This window comes from Rhinolophus sinicus, chromosome 1, assembly GCF_057876585.1.
Source record: "Rhinolophus sinicus isolate RSI-liver-muscle chromosome 1, RSI-T2T, whole genome shotgun sequence".
Classification (NCBI taxonomy): Eukaryota; Metazoa; Chordata; class Mammalia; order Chiroptera; family Rhinolophidae; genus Rhinolophus; species Rhinolophus sinicus.
The window spans coordinates 31,830,129-31,846,582 of record NC_142501.1 but is presented as its reverse complement, the minus strand read 5'-3'; the positions used below and the strand labels follow the sequence as shown (position 1 = coordinate 31,846,582).

The following is a 16,454-nucleotide window of genomic DNA, read 5'->3' as shown; positions in this document are numbered from 1 at the left end:
AAATAGGTTGGAGGGCCCCAGAAGCAAGATGAAAGCTGGCGGGTCCTATGGGCTTACAGCCCACAGAACAGTGTCCTTGAGTTGTGCACCAGGACCCCGGGCATCAAATCTTGCCCGGGGGCGAACCTCTCTATCCGTGTCTCCCAGCTGCTAGTCAGTCCTGCTAGGGCACTTCTGGAAAACCTGTAGGCTGCCCGCAACCTTGGTCCGGCTTTGATCGCAGTCTTGATAACTGGGCGCGGTGCCCTGCCTCCTTTGCTCCGGCCCGTCTCCCGCCCACAGGGTCCCACCAGCCTGTTTGCCTCCAAGCGCTGGGGGTCGACCAGATACTCCGGGGCTCGGCTGCAGGCAAGACCCGGAGAGCGGAGTTCGCTCCTGGCCGCAGGGCGCGTTCGCGCGCGCTCGCTCGCTCCCTCCTCACAAGGATACTGGGCATGCGCGGCGCGCGGCCGGCTCTGGCTGGGAGCTGGTGAGCGGGCTAGCGGGCGGGCAGAGCCAGACTTCACAGGCTGCGGCAGGCGAGGCGGTGTCGGGGAGCGCTCGGTGTGCGCTGTGCTCGCCGGGGAGGTCGCTTCTCGGCAACTGGGCGCAGACAGCGGCTTGGCGGCTCGCGGAGCTCCGGGAGGGCGCCGGCCGGCCAGATCGGAGGCTTTCTCCTGGCCACCTCCTGCCTCGTCTGGGCTGGAGGCGCCTCCAGGGAAAGCCGCGGCCCCGAAGGCGGATCGAGGTAAGAGCCCCTCGGCGAAAGGCGCCCGCCGGGGTCCGAAGGTTTGAACTCTCCCTCGATTTTAAAAATCCGCCTTTGTGTGCTTGGGTGGAACGGTGCCAGGCGCCGCGTCCGCCTTCATTCACTTTGACTGCTTTCAACTGGTGTCGGGAGAGCCAGGTGTGCGCGTCCGCGCGCCGGTCCTGCTGCTCCCCGAGCCGGTGTCCACCCTCCGCCGCCCGCCCGGCGCCGCCCGCCGCACCGCGGGCTCCGGGAGAGGTGGGCAGAGAAGATTCCCAGTGTCCCTGTGATATTTCCTGGTAACCTGAGCTTCCGCAGATACACCTGCGCTTATCTGGGCGGTGGGGCGACCACATAACGAGTATTCTTCTCACCGCTTATCTTAGACTTGGGGTTTCCAGCGCTATCCTCCCCACCCCCATTTGGGGGAGGTCTTTTCAAATTGACACTCTGGGGCAAGGTCCCACCATCGCATATGTCCTCAAATTAGTATAGCTCATTATTTTTGATGAGTTGTCACTTCTAATTCCTGTTGACTTTCTTGGCTCGCTCCACTTTACTACTCATCATGGTACTTTTGGGAAGAGGGCCTGTCTGGTGTCTCTGTCAGTTAACGCCTTTTGAGCGTATTTCCCCACCCATGTAGACTCTGCTTGCGCCTCCTAAGCTCACTCTCTTTACTTTGCTTTCAAGGACTACCTGTAGGCAGATTCTTTGCACCGATCGTTCGCCTCCTTTTCATTGTTTCTCAAATCCTTCCTTTCCCTGAGTACCCAGAATACTGCTGGAATCTCGTTGGGGGTAGGACGCAGTGGTATTATCATTTGAAATCTATGAATGTCTAGGGCGGTAGAGCATTAGGAATTGGAATCCTCCTTTACACAATATATTTCAATGAAATATATTGTTGCTTTGCTTTTAAAGGCTTCAGTTCTTGCCTCAGCTAATAAGAGGAATAGCAAATATCTTACGAGTTCAGGTAAAACTTGGTTCCAGATGTACGTGAATACTTTGATTTTGGCTTTGTTATTTTGGGGAGATAGGAGAGAAAGGATTTCCAGAAGTCTTCTTTATGTATATGTATATAACAACAAAGCAACAGTGTTGCGTACTGCTTCTAATTTATTTCCAGTGAATGGATACCATTCTTTTACAGGGACTTGGGTTTTGGAAAGTGTACACTAGTAATTTAGATCATGTGGTCGTTGAAATTAAAGTCAATGTCATCCCCAGTCACCTAGGATAGATTTTCTATTTGACTTGGAGTTGCTTGTCTGGAAAATTTTTGCTCATGGGTTCACACTTTTACTTACAATTTGAAAAATAATGCATTTTATAGACTTGGCTGGTAAAGGGTAGGCTAGAATGTATCACAAATGTAATGACATATTATAGAACGCCTTTAGTGCAGAATTCATAGATTAAGACTTCTTAAAATTCCACAAGTTATTCACTACACGACAGAAAAAAAGAAAACTTGCCTTTAAGTCCACTATTCTGAAATAATAACTTTTTATAATAGTTGGTACATTCTCTTTGAAATCTTTCTTTCCTCCTACTTTCCAATGTCATTCAATATTATTAGATAGCAATTTTCAGCCCTTTATTAGTAGTGGGGGAATACTTAAAATTAAGTGGTATTTAGGGTGATGTATTTTCAAAATAATTCATTCTTGTTTGTTCCCTGTGAGGAATCTAATGGTTAATTTTGAACACTTTGCTTGTTAATCAAATGTAAAGATTTCATGGTGTTTTTATTTCTAGCTTTTCTTGCTTTCAATTTTTTATCTATGCTGATACTTTTCAGATATCAGTCCTATTTTCTATTTTTTGCTTTTAATATTTTTATTTGCTACATTTTAAAATCCTAGTCCTAGCCTTTTCTTACACTATACTACGCACACGTTCACCACTACTTTTTCTTCTTTCTCTATTAATTCTGCAGCAGCTCACTTGAACCATGGTTTATGTAAGAAAATATAGTATCTAAAATAAAAGATAATAATTTTTTTTCAAGTTCTCTCTTTAGATGCTTGACATTTGTTGGATGAATATTTTAGCACTGATTTGATTTATATAAAATATAGGTTAGCTTTTCTGAGTTGTAGTAAACATATTTGGTAGTTATTTAGATCATCAGAAAACAACTTCAGTTAATGATAGGTTACAAACTTTCAGACATCTGCAATGGTACATAAGAGGAAAAAGTGGAATTTTAGTTAAAGTACTTCAGCTATAATATAGCCCTGCTGGGAATTACTGCATGAAATTGTTTGCAGCTGTTAGTGATTGAAAATATTTTCTTAAGAAAAATCCTGTAACCGAATAGTTGTAAACATTTTAAGTTTAATATATGCAGGGAAGGTGTGAAGTTCCTCAGTGCTTCACTATACAGCTTCTTCAGTGTTTTTTAGGTACATTCTTAAATGAGATTTTTTACACATATATTTTATTTTTTAGATCAGCTTTAGATTTGCAGAAAAAATGTAAAATTAGTACAGTGACTTCTTGTATACCCCCATACTCAGTTTCCCTTCTTATTAACATCTTACGTTAGTATTTGTTAAAATTAATGAACCAGTATTGGTGCTAACTAAAGTTTATACTTTATTTAGATTTCCTTAGTTTTTAATCTAATGTCCTTTTTTTCTGTTCCAGGATCGTACCATGTAGGATATTGTATTACACTTAGTTGTCGTGACTCCTTAGGCTCCTCTTGGCTGTGACAGTTTGTTAGACTTTCTTTGTTTTTGATGACCTTCACAGTTGCGAGTTGTACTGGTTAGGTATTTTTCAGAAGGTTCCTTTATTGGAATTAGTCTAATGTTTTTCTCTTGATCTGACTGATTTTTTGAGTTTTGGGGAAGATCACAGAGGTCAAGTGCTATTTTTATCACATCATATAAAGGGTACATACTATCGACATGATTTATCACTGTTGATATTGATCACCTGGCCGAGGTAGTGTTTGTTGGGTTTCTGCATGGAAAAGTTACTCTTTTCTTTGTTCTCAGGCTGTACTTTTAGATAGAAGTCCCTTTGCACAGCCCGTGCTTAAGGAGTGGAGAGTTATGCTTCTCCTTCTTGAGTGTGCAGTATCTATGTAAATTATTTGGAATTCTTCTGCGTGGCAGATTTGTCTCTTCTCTCCATTTATTTACTGAATCATTTACTTATATCGATCTGGACTCATGGATATACCTATATATACCTTTGTGTATACACACACACACGCACATTACACTTTGGATTATAATCCTATACTGTTTGTTGCTTAAATTGTTTCAGCTTTGTTCATTGGGAGCTCTTTCAGTTGGCTCCATAATTGAGTTGTGTTTTTTGTTGTTGTTAACTTCCTTACTTTCTAGCGTTAAAAGATGTTCCAGGCTCCTCTTATATATTTCCATTTCCTCCCCAGTCCAAGATTCAGCCAGAAAGAATCTGGTTCATTTTCTTGGGAAATGGTATTAGAAACCAAGATGTGGGTGCTAGGTGTTCAAGTTGCTACTATGGTGTCATTGCTTCCAGGCCCTCTCATTTGACAGCAGGAAAGACACATGTGTATACAAACCTATGTATATATACACACGTATTTCTCTATGTAACCATGCGTATCATATTAAGCCAAATATGAGTTCATGTGGATGTCTCTTACACTACCTAATCCATTACCACCTATATAACTCTGCCTTTCTCTCCTTCCTTATCTGTAAACTTACTCCAACAGCGAGAAGAAACCTGGCTCCCACCATCTGCCATCCATTTACTTAATTTTTTAATTGCATTACTGAAATTATTAGCCTGTACTCCCTTTATGGAGAATGGAAAACAACTTTATCAATTAGAGTACAGTGCTTATGTGCACTTTCTTTTGCTTTTAGTCTCACAGATCACTACCTTTCCTTCTATCCCCTTTAGTGAGGTTATTGCAGAAATCTGCATTTCATCCTGGGATTCCCTGACCTTCTAAATGATTTTTTAAAATTTGAATACATTAAGGTTCCCTCTTTGTTCTGTAAAGTTCTATGGATTTTTACAAATGCATAATTTAATGTATCCATTATTATAATATCAAAGTATCATACAGAATAACTTCAACACATTAAAAATCCCCTTTGCTTCCTCTGGCAACCCTCTTCCCCTGGCAACCACTGATTTGTTTTTACTGTCTCTATAGTTTGCCCTTTTCCAGATGTCATATAATTGGAATCACACAGCCTTGTCAGATTGGCTTCTTTCACTTAGCAATATGCATCTAAGATTCATTGAGATTTTCTTGTAGTTTGATAGCTGATTACTTTTTATCACTTAATATTTCATTTTACTTTTTATCACTTAATAGATTTGTATATCTATTCATCTATTGAAGAACATCTTGGTTTTGTCCAGTTTTTGGCAACTATGAATAAAGCTGCTAACAATATTTGTGGGCAAGATTTTGTGTAGACATAAGTTTTCAATTCAGTTGTTTAAATACCTAGGAATGTGATTGTTGGATCCTATGGTAAGATTATGGTTAACTTTGTAAGATATTGCCAAACAGTTTTCTAGAGTGACTACCATTCTGCCTTGCCACCAGCAATGAATGAGAGTTCCTATTGCTCCTCATCCTGGTCAGCATTTGATGTTGTCAGTGTTTTGAATTGTATGCATTCTAATAGGTGTAATATCTCATTATTGCTTTAATTTGCCATTTCTTAATGACATTTGATGTCAAGCATCTTTTCATATCTATTTCCTATTTGTATATTTTCTTTGGTGAAATGTCTGTTCTGAACTTTTGCCTATTTTTCTTAATTGTTGAGTTTTAAGAATTCTTCCTATATCTTTTTTGATACAAGCACTCTACCAGGTAAGTGTTTTGCAAATGTTTTCCTTCCAGTCTGACCTGTCTTTTTAGTCTTTCAACACTGATTTTTTCAGAGCTAGTTTTTTAAATAAAGGCCAACTTATGAATTTCATACATAGAATTTTGGTGTTGTATTTAAAAACTCATTGCCAAACTCAGGACCACCTAGATTTTATCCTTTTCATTTTCCCTAGAAGGTCTATAGTTTTACATTTTGCATTTAGTTCTATGATACATTTTTAGTTAATTTTTGTAAAAGGTATAAGGTCTGTGTCTAAATTTACTTTTTTGCCTATGGATTTCCCGTTGTACCAGTACCAAGTAAATGCGATTTTTAAGTCAGATTATAAATTAGCTTTAAGATTGAAAGGCAAGTGTTTCTATTTTATTTTATTTTGTACAAAATTGGTTGAAAGAAACAGTTGAGAAATGACTTAGAAATTAAAATGAATACTACACATAGACTGTGTGTTGAGATTGGTTCTTGTATGTTATACGTACAGTCGTACCTCTGTATCTGCAAGAGATTGGTTCTAGGATCCCCCAAGGGATATCAAAATTTGAGAATGCTCAAGTCTCTTTTATAAAATGACATAGCATATAACCTGCACACATCTTCCTGTATACGTTAAATCATTTCTAGATTACTTATGATAGCTAATACAATGTAAATGCTATATAAATAGTTGTTATACTGTATTGTTTAGGGAATAATGACAAGAAGAAAAGCCTGTACATGTTCAATACAGAAGCAACTATTTTAGACCTAATTACATAGTAAATGTCAGCAACAACGTAACTTTTTTTTTCCTGAATATTTTTGACCCACTGTTGGTTGAATCAGTGGATGTGGAACCAACAGATATTGAGTGCCAAATAATTCATTTCCCTCTTCCTCACTAACTCAGATTTTTCTTTGTGGAAAATGGAATTATTAATGCAGATTAACATCTGTCATTTCTTTTGGATCTAACCATAGGAAATAATAAAGATTTCTTTTTCACAATGAGGATCTGAAATAGGGGATTTGCAGGGCGTATACTGAGAAGAGGCAGATGATGTATGTGCCATCTAGAAACTTGAGCCTTAATTATATGGTCTTGAATCTTATCCCATGTCACTACTCTTGCAACAAGTGGTTTTTTTCAAGTACCTTTCTTTTGATAAGCACTTTGTGTTATTGACATTGGGGCCAGAGGTATTTGTTGTTACACTACAGGTAGAACCAGCAGCCTTCAATAAGTATCCAGAGAGATATCACATAATAAAACAATTCCTATGGTGTGGATGAGTGTTATATACATGATTTCTTTTAACTCTTATAAGAGCTCTTTAAGGCATGTCTCCTTATTTCCATGTTAGTGGTAAGAAATAGGATCATAAACATAAAGTGACTTGTCTCTGAAGTCAGAGAGACCTTATCTGCCTTAGATTTCATAACTAAGAAATGGAAACAATGATAGTAACTCCTTGACACAGTCGTTTGCGGTAGGTTAAATGAAAAAGAAATGTATGTATATCCCAGCACATAGATGAAGGGAGAGGCTCACTGTGACTGAAGGCGTCAGAAAAGTCTTTACTGTAGGATGTGACATTTGAGTGTTATAGGATGAATTTTTGAGGCCCAGACTGAGAGTGTGAGGTGGGACTGTAGGGTATTCCAGGCAGAAAGATGAATACGTTTGAGGTGTGGGCAGAATGGGTGGACATGATGGGAGTGGTGGGAAATTCTGCACAATCTCATAGAGTCTAAAGGATTATTAGAAAGAACTGAATAACCAGTTGTTTTTAATTTTTATGAGTAATACAATAGAGTATTCATTACATTGTAGGAGGAGAGAATAACAATATCATACCTGTTTTAAGAATTGCGTGAATCTCCTAATCATATGACTTTCTGAATATAGTCATTTATGTATTAAATAAATTCTTGTGTTCTTTTTCAGTCCTGTACTACTCAAGTGATTTTATTAAGAAAGAGGACTTGTGTATTTTGGGGTGAAATCAGAGGTCCTGTCTCAGACCATGCTTATATTTTGTAGCATAGCAACATTAGAATGTAACATCCCGCAAAGGCACAATCTAGTCCTAATTGAGCCAATTCAGAATTCTAAGAACCATGAACAGTTTCTGATCACAACCTGAAACATAACCCTTAGGAATGTACTAAAATAATGTGTTAGTGAATGAATTATGTGCTTGATAAAAGGTCAGAGTTCTACAGTTGAAAAATTGTGTTTTTAACGTAAGGGGAGAAGAAAAAAAGGAAACAAAAAATAGAAAATTGAAGATCAACAAAAGGAAGAGAGGTTAAATTTAAAGCAAGGGGAGAACTTTTTAAGTCTTTTAATGAAGTCGATATGAATTTAATTTTATTTAGAAAATTTTATTAACACAATTAGAATATCTGTTAGAATATTACCACTTGAATTTCTTATTCTTGAAATATATGTATTACTATTATATTATTGATATATTTACTGGTGTAGTTGCAACAATAGGATGTTTCCATTGTCTGAAATATGTTTGTGACTATCAAACACTATTTTTTTTCTGTTGATGCTAATATTTGTAATGTTTTGTAATATTGTAGTTGTATCTGTTTTTCTCTAGAAAATAAAATATTTTAAAAAGTACAACTGGCAAAACAAATCTGTAAAGAAAAGTATGTGTGAAATTTGTCGCTTTTGAAAAGACACTGAATACAATTTAATAATCTACAATGATTTTTACATTTGAAGTTAACGGAAATTTTAGACATGAAGATATAATAAGATGGTTTTGAGTATGTTGACTTTGAAATTTGACGAAAGATATACTAGTGGTAATAGAGAGGGTAGATATATTGAACTTTCATAAGTGGAAGAAAGAACATTACTGTATCCTTGTAGATTCCCCCACGCGCCGCCATACCAGCACCCTCAGTTTGTGTTTGTATGTGTGTGTGTAAGTAATCTCAAATTTCTCTTTCCAGTGTATTTTCAACACTTTAACTGTTTTCTGACTAACTATATATTGAGATTTAAAAATATTACTCTTTAATCTGGAAATATTGATTTAGAAGCCTTTATCGAGTTGTCTTTATTACTTTAGTGTGTTTCTGTACATTATCAAAACTTCTGATGTATATAATCTGTTTATTTTCAGTACTGAATATTATAACTACTGTTAATTTTTTTTTAACATCTCAGGATCATTTTAGTCAAGCGACAACATTAATTTTGTTGGTAGTTCTTTTATTTAGCTCTTTGGTGGGGCCTTGTTAGATTCTGAATAATTTAAAAGCAATGGAATTCTTTCTCTGATAAAAATCTAGTCATTGCGCCAAATCTTGTAGCATTATTCACATGATACTCATGCATGTAAAGGTGTCGAATTCATATGTGTTCCTGAAGGTGTATATTAAAGAGGGTATTTTTAATTATTAAGGAAAATGACCTTCCAAAGATTTTAACGTACATTAATTCACAGATTTGCATAAAGTCTGATCTCTTTTTTTAAATGAATAACAATGATAGCCAAACCTAAGCAACAGTGTATAAAGAATTGTATAAAAAATTATGACTTCATTTAAATTTAGGAATAATCAGTTCTATGTTTTATGTATGTTAGTATATTTGCTATCTTTGTAGAATTACAGAATAAAGTGTTCAAAGCATCTTTTCTTTTCATATTGTTTTAATTTTCCTATTTTTAAATCCAAAGTATTGAAACAAAAAGTTTAAGCAACACTTTTACTGCAACATCCATGCACTTGGCCATATTTCACATTTTTCCACACTATCTTAAGTCTTGCTACTTTCCCTGGTCTCATGAAGAAAATAGTCTTATAAAAATCTTGAAGCAAATAAATGACCATGTGGGTTTTCCCTCGGCACCCCTTCTCCATCCTGCTTCCCTCCTTCCTGCTTCGCCCCATCCTCTCTAGCCCTGATGTCTGACAGCTTTTTTCAACCTCAGACAACTTTAGTTGCTAATGTATCTTTCATAGCTTTGCTGTCTTTCCAGTTACTGTTCTAACTCTAACTGCCTGGTGAGATCTCAGTCACGGAGAGTGAAATCTGAATGAAAGACACATTCATGATGGTTATGACAGTGAACGTTAAGTTTAGGCTGCCAGAGGGTTTAAAACTAAGGGATAATTGTAGATACAATAAGATGGGGAGAACACCTTCATCTTGTTTGGATAGTGTAAGTAAATTATTTTGGAATCAGTGAAGTCTCATTATGAAGATAATTAAATCTTGTCCAGAGTAAATACATTAACAGTGATTAACTTTATGGAATATATCTTAACACTATTTAGTTTTTGTGCTAATTAAAAAAGATCTACCATGGTTTTATTTGTATATTAGAATTTGTGCTACTCACTTTTTTTTTTTTAATGTTTTATATGAGCCCCTTAACACTGTAGGGAATTTTAGAATTTGAATTCAAATCTATCTCGAGTGAAGTCATACAATACAAAAAATAACTTTATACGGCGTACTCCATGGTCTGCTAAAAGGTCTTCGAACAGGAATGAAAGTCTCTTCATCTTACCTCCTCCCCACCCACCTGTATCTGTTACCTATAATTATTTCCATTTTCTCTCTCTGCCAGGTAGTTAATAGAATATTTGAAGAGTGAATTAATGAACTATCACTGTACTACAGAATAGAAGACTTGAAAATATGGGATAATTTAACCCAGTGGCTACCAATTATATTTTGTGTATATTTATGATTTTCAATGGCATTTATATAATCAAACTGAAAAATTCCAAACGAAGGGATAAAATGGTAAAATGATAGGGAATACTAGTTGTGATAGTATCTGGTAGATAATAGAAATAGTTTGGTGGTAGCAAAAGTAGAAACACTAATATTTCTAAGGAACCTATAAAGCCATTTTTTAAAGATTAAATTTATTGGGGTGACAATGGTTAGTAAAATTACATAGGTTTCAAGTGTACAATTCCATATTGTGTTGTAAAGCCATGTTTAGCACTAACGGTGCTGTTCATGAGCTACATATGAGGAACTTTGATTATACTCGTACATACTGTAAAGAAAAATATATTATTTGATAGAAGTATATATTAAATATTTACTCAATAAATATATACAAAATAAAAGGCCTTGGGCTCCAAATATGGAAAGTCTTATTCTTGAAAGATCTAACAGGCAGATTGTTCTAGCTAACATTGATTTTCTTAGGCTAATGTGGACATTAATTGGATTTTAGACATTAGGGAAACAAATGCTTGCTATCCATGGAAGCTGATCTAGTTGCATGTGTGAGAGAGCATGTGTGAATTTGGGGGGAAGCATTTTAGATTAGGTACTGATCCACACCCGCTGAGTTTTTCTCTCTTCCAAAGGAGGACAGGAGTCTAGATTTTTGCAAGAAATTGATGTGAGAACATGGCATAATTTTTAAGGCCAAAGAAACTAATTCAGCTAAGAGTGATTTTTTTTTTTTTTTCTGAAAGAACTTTTAAAAGCTTTTAGCTGTGATCATTTCAACATCCTATTTTTCCCCTCTCTAATACTCTTACTAAATGTTTGTTACTGCTCTCACCTATAGCAATTACCGGGATAGATAATATTAAAGTAAAATTTCTTTAAGAGGAAAATTGTAGAAGAGGAATGTGTACACAAATGCATATGGAATGCAATAAAATACGTATTTAACTACTCTTTGTATGTGAGGGTATTTATTGTTTGTTGTAGTGGTGATAGATCTTGTTTGATCCATTTTAACTTTCTCCAGTGATCCTTCTTGTGATGTGCATATATGGCATAGTTGTGTGAGATTAGAGATTTGGCTCAACCAATGGCAGGCCCTTTGGCTTAATTCAGCCCTATCTAATTTCTTGATCCAACAGTCCTGGACATATACCGCTTTATTTAATGGAAACTATTTTTTTTCAGTTAATGAAATTTGTCAATAGAGAAATATTAAATAAGTGCCTGGTAAGTGCTAAACATATTACTAAATAATGAAGATACTGTAATTAACAAGAGAGACAAGGTTCTTATCCTTATTTGAGTGCATGATGGTGGAAGCCCAAATTAAAAGAAGCATAAAAACTTAAAAAAAGCATCAAATTCTAGGTAAACTGTCAAAATTGTGGAAAATAAGGAATAACCTTTCTGGTCTCTCCCTCTTTCCCTTTCTCCCACTTCCCCTCCCTCCTTCCTTCTCTTTAATTTCTAATTGAGTGAAGATACTCACATTTTGTGTTATAATTTTTTACATATACTGATACTGTGGATTTATAAAGAAGTCAGCTTCCAAATTCTGTATAATTTTACAATGATTCCACAAAGAAACATTTGTTATTTATGAAAAACTTTGGGAAAAATTACAGTTTACCAGTACTCCCTTTGAAAGATTTTCAGCTATTAAGGTCTATTTAAGGTCAAATCAGATTGAAACTTTTAGGAATGAAGAAGCCATTATCAATAAAACGGAGTCATACTAAAGACCTCAGCCTGATTGTAAAGTGTTAATCTGTAGCGATGGGAAATATCTCTTATCTTGAATTTGGAATTTGGGTAACTTTAAGACTGCCATATGAAGCAACATTGCCTTGCACTGTTCCGTACTTACAAGAAAGAAAAATGTGGACGACTCCTCCCTTAGTGGACCAAGTGCTTCCTTACGCACCTCTCAGATTACACACAATTGATATGATCCCACAATGTGTTTGGCTCATGTGTTTCTGGTTAGCTACTATGAATGAAAGATTCATAACTATCTATTTCAAAAAAAGCAACAACACAACAAAACAAAAAAACAACAACACAAAAACAAAACTTTTTTATTTGCATTGTAAAGACCTTATTTGTTTGGAAACAGGATCAAGAATTGCTTTTAAATAGTAAGTCAGCATGTGTGGGTTCGACCATGAGTGGCACTGAACTGAAAAAAGAATCATTTTTGTGCACAAAGAAGGTTCTGAGTAAATACTTATCAACCCATTGATTACTATGTTGACTGTAGAAGGATAAGAGTGCCTGAGTATTCCCACATTCTTAGTGATTTGAACCAAATATTTTTGTAGCTTTCATAGAAAGCCTTGCTGACCTTTCCCTTAACTTGCCTATTGGATATTATATAATGGAATCACAGGGAGGAGGAAATCATACAAACTTTCCAAACAGATGATCGGAGTCCCCGTGGCAACCTCGTGACCTAATTTTCCAAGCTCTGCTATTTACCTGGAGAGTTATAGCTGTATGCTGTTAGCTTAAATAACACTAGGCTTGTATATGTGTTGGGAGGTTGGGGAGAGAAGGAGGGATATAAAGGTAGATCTATAAATCCATTTCTGCAGTTTTGCCAAATCAATAACTTAGAAGCACTTTTGTTCGGAAAGAAAGCTTAATTTATTATTTCCTCATTTTGGCTATTCCTTCTTATATGTGTCTCAAACAAATCATTACCAGAGGATCCGATTTAAAAAAAAAAAAAGATGACATACTAAAAGTTAGTTATTTTTGAAGACTTTTTTTTGTTTTAAAGAAAAAGGTAGTATGTGAACATATTGGTAAGAGATGTGGAATTGTTTCCATGCTCTTCTTCTGCAATAAATCTGTGCATTTCTGGTAGCAGTTCCTCAACTATTCAAATACGATGAGACTGTTTTTCTCTTATGTATTTTATGAATACATGTAATTGATTATGTTTATTAAAGTCACATATGGTTTCAGCCTTTGTTATAAATTTTATAAACTGTTGCTACAAAAATGAGAATTTTAGAAACCAGTACTGCTAATTGCCATCTTGCCTCTATATATACAAGCTACACATGGACAGGAACTTTATTCTTCTCATATATATAATTCATATAATATGTTGAAATATGTTGTGCTAACTTTATTTGCTGGGATAATTGAACTGATACAGACTTGTCAGCTAGCCTTACTTAAATCACACTCTTTTTTCTAATAAGGACTTGTACTTAGGACACTTATTTGCATCTACCATATCATATCTCTCTTTCCACCTTCAACAGTTTCCTAACCTCTCCAGCATTCTTGAAGAAGCTCTTAAACCCAGTTCTAAAATATTTCATGCATCTCCCTTTAACAGGTAATAAGCATACCTTGAATACCAAATTCATCAAGGTATCTCATTCATTTTTCTTCTTCTGAGGATGATTGAAATTCTTTGGCCTTATGATTACCTTCTAGTTCTCAACTTGACTTAAACCAAATTGAAGTCAGAATCATTAATAATAAAAATCAATTTTAATAATTTAGGTTTCTTTGTCATAAAATATATTATGGAGTCAGTTTAAATGTTATTCTCTCTCTTATGTACGTATCTATGTCAAAGTGTTTATACAGTAAGCTCTTGGAGTTCCTGTGTCTCTTGGTGTGGTATTGTGCATATCTGGAAACGATTTTCATAATGTCTTCTAGCTGCTGCCTTATTTCTATCTTGTTCCCAGCTCAAACTCTTGATGAGAAGCTTATGCCTGTTGTTTCCCCTTCCTTACTTTTCTTCCATTAGTGAACCCACTGTAGTCTGGTGCCCGAGCTCATGTCTCTAAGTCATCTGTAATCTTCTGAAAGCCAAGCCAAAAGGAAAACATTTAGTTTTTATCTTTGTTGATTTTGTTGTAGCATTCGCCTATAAACTCTTAGAGGACATGGATTGTGTTTTGTCCATTATTGAATATTTATCCTCTAAAGTTTCTAGTACTTTGTAGATTGTCTATTTGCTGAATGAATGCATGTTTGTAATGAACACTTTTTTTTTTTTTTTAAGAATGTTCTCTTCCTTTGGCTCCCAAGGTACTATCATTTCCTGGTTTGCATCCTATGTTTCCTTTGTTATCCATCTGCACTTAGATGTTAATTCAGAAGCTCTGCTCCATAGGGTTGAATAAGTATCTAAAGCAGGGGTGTCCAAACTTTTTTCAACGTTTTTCACCAAGGGCCATATGCGGTAAAATACACAAACAGCCGGGCCACTCACTTGAGGTGAAGTACGTATTGCCTCACCTGGTTTATTTAAGTAATCTAAATATATTTTTGGAATTTGCTGCGGGCCAATTAACAATGGATTGTGGGCCGCAGTTTGGACACCCCTGGTCTAAAAGGTGTTGCAAAGTGATGATCTTCTCCAGCTCTGGCACTGTTGGTAGCAGGGAGTCAGTATTTTATTTCATTCATTGATTTATTTTTGGCCTCAGTTCATGGTTTTGTGTATAATCTGAACACTCACAAATTGAGAAGTTTTTGAATTTTCCACAGTTCTTTTCTCAGCCTTCATCTCATTTTGTTTCATTATCTTCCAAAGTGACTTCAAGAACTCACACTCTTTCAGTTAGAACATTGACTCTCAATTCTTTATCTTCAGCTGATGCTATTGTTCTCCTGAGCTCTAGTCTTTAATTTCTGACTGTACCTGAATGTTGCACAGGCTCCTGAGACTTCATATGTCCCCAAATATATTTTTTGCCTTTTTCTTAACCCCACTCTCCTCTTTCTGCCCCCTGCTCCTCTAAATGGAGCCACTATTATCGAATGATAACATCAGGGATGATCTGTGAATCTTTCTGGACTCTTTTCCTTATCCACCTCTCTTCCCCACCTTTAAGTGATCAGTCACCAATCCTACTGATTCTTATTACAAAATGGCTGACAGAACACTCCTTTATTACTTATCCTCATTGCTAATCATATTACTACTTTGCTTAAAAGTCTTCAGTGGTTACCCATATGTTCATGATAAAGTCCGGTTGATCCTTATAGTGGCACACAACAAAGACTGTGACACAGCCCCTACTTTCCTTTCAGGCCTCATTCTTCAACTCTTGTACTCCACGGTGCCATAATAATTGCAATTCCCTGAATGTACTTAGCTTCACTCTTCTATGACTTTGCACATGCTGTTCCCTCTGTCAGGAGTTTCCTCTCTGTCAACCTCATCGTCTTGTCTATATCATTTTAGAGTTGGCTTAAAGAACATTGTCTCAGAAAAAAATAATCCCTTTTTTGTGCCCAACTGTTATACTTTAAACTAGTAATTGTATTTCATTTTATGGTTTATTTACTTGTTTTTCTCTCTAAAAGACACTTGCAAGTAAAAAAACACATCTGAATTATCTTTGGCTTGTGCCTTAACACAATACTGGGTGCACAATATGTACTTAGTTTTTGTTTTAATATATATTCAATGAATAAATGCTTAAACTGCTTTTGGTATTAGTGAGATTCCAACTCCCGCTCTGCACGTGAGCAAAGTATGATAGAAAACTAAGCAGGATTTATTTGTTCTCTGTATGACTGTTTTACCTGCTCTTTTCCCCAGAGCATTCTGGAGGTAAAATTGTAAGGTAAATACAGTTTGTCTGCAATATCATTCTATTTTGCTATCCCTTGTCATTCTTCCATATTTTGTACCAGAGATGCCTCAAGGTTGTCATCCAACTGCCCAAGACATGTCACTGTTACCATCCCTTCTATCTTGTAAAATTTACTATTCGAATTATATCTGGCTGGAGAGCCTGTGATTGATAGATAAAATCCTGGAATTGGGTCAATATGGAAAGTTTTAAAATTGAATCTTTTGCTTCTTGCCCCCATCCTTCATAACCCTCTTTTCCACTAAAAGAAGACTTACACGATTTGCCAATAAGAGATCAGTACCCAGTCAAAACTTAGCTGGAGGTGACTTATTTCATAGTCTTAATTACTTATGAAATCTGAATTCTTTAAGAAAAAATATGCTATAGATAATCAAAATAGATGATAAAGAATCTTAAAATATAAGATATGTGAGAAACTTAAAGATTGTGTAGTCCAGCTGTCTTATTTTACTTGTAAAGAAAGTAAAACCAAGACAGGTCAAATGATTAGTCCTAAGTCACATAGAATT

At 36.1% G+C, this 16,454-nt stretch overlaps 1 protein-coding gene across 8 annotated transcripts in view; it reads left to right on the top strand.

Moving 5' to 3' along the window:
* The first annotated feature begins 497 nt into the window (after nt 1-497).
* EPS8 (EGFR pathway substrate 8, signaling adaptor) overlaps nt 498-16,454 on the top strand; it is a 166,466-nt gene continuing 150,509 nt past the window's right edge. For 5 of the 8 annotated variants that reach the window (XM_088798154.1, XM_088798169.1, XM_074325976.2 and 2 more), the window contains exon 1: nt 591-727. The gene's annotated coding sequence lies outside the window, so the exon portion shown is untranslated. Of the gene's footprint in view, nt 728-16,454 lie in introns of all 8 variants that reach the window. The other 3 variants (XM_074325979.2, XM_019744787.3, XM_074325977.2) reach the window with 2 other exon arrangements.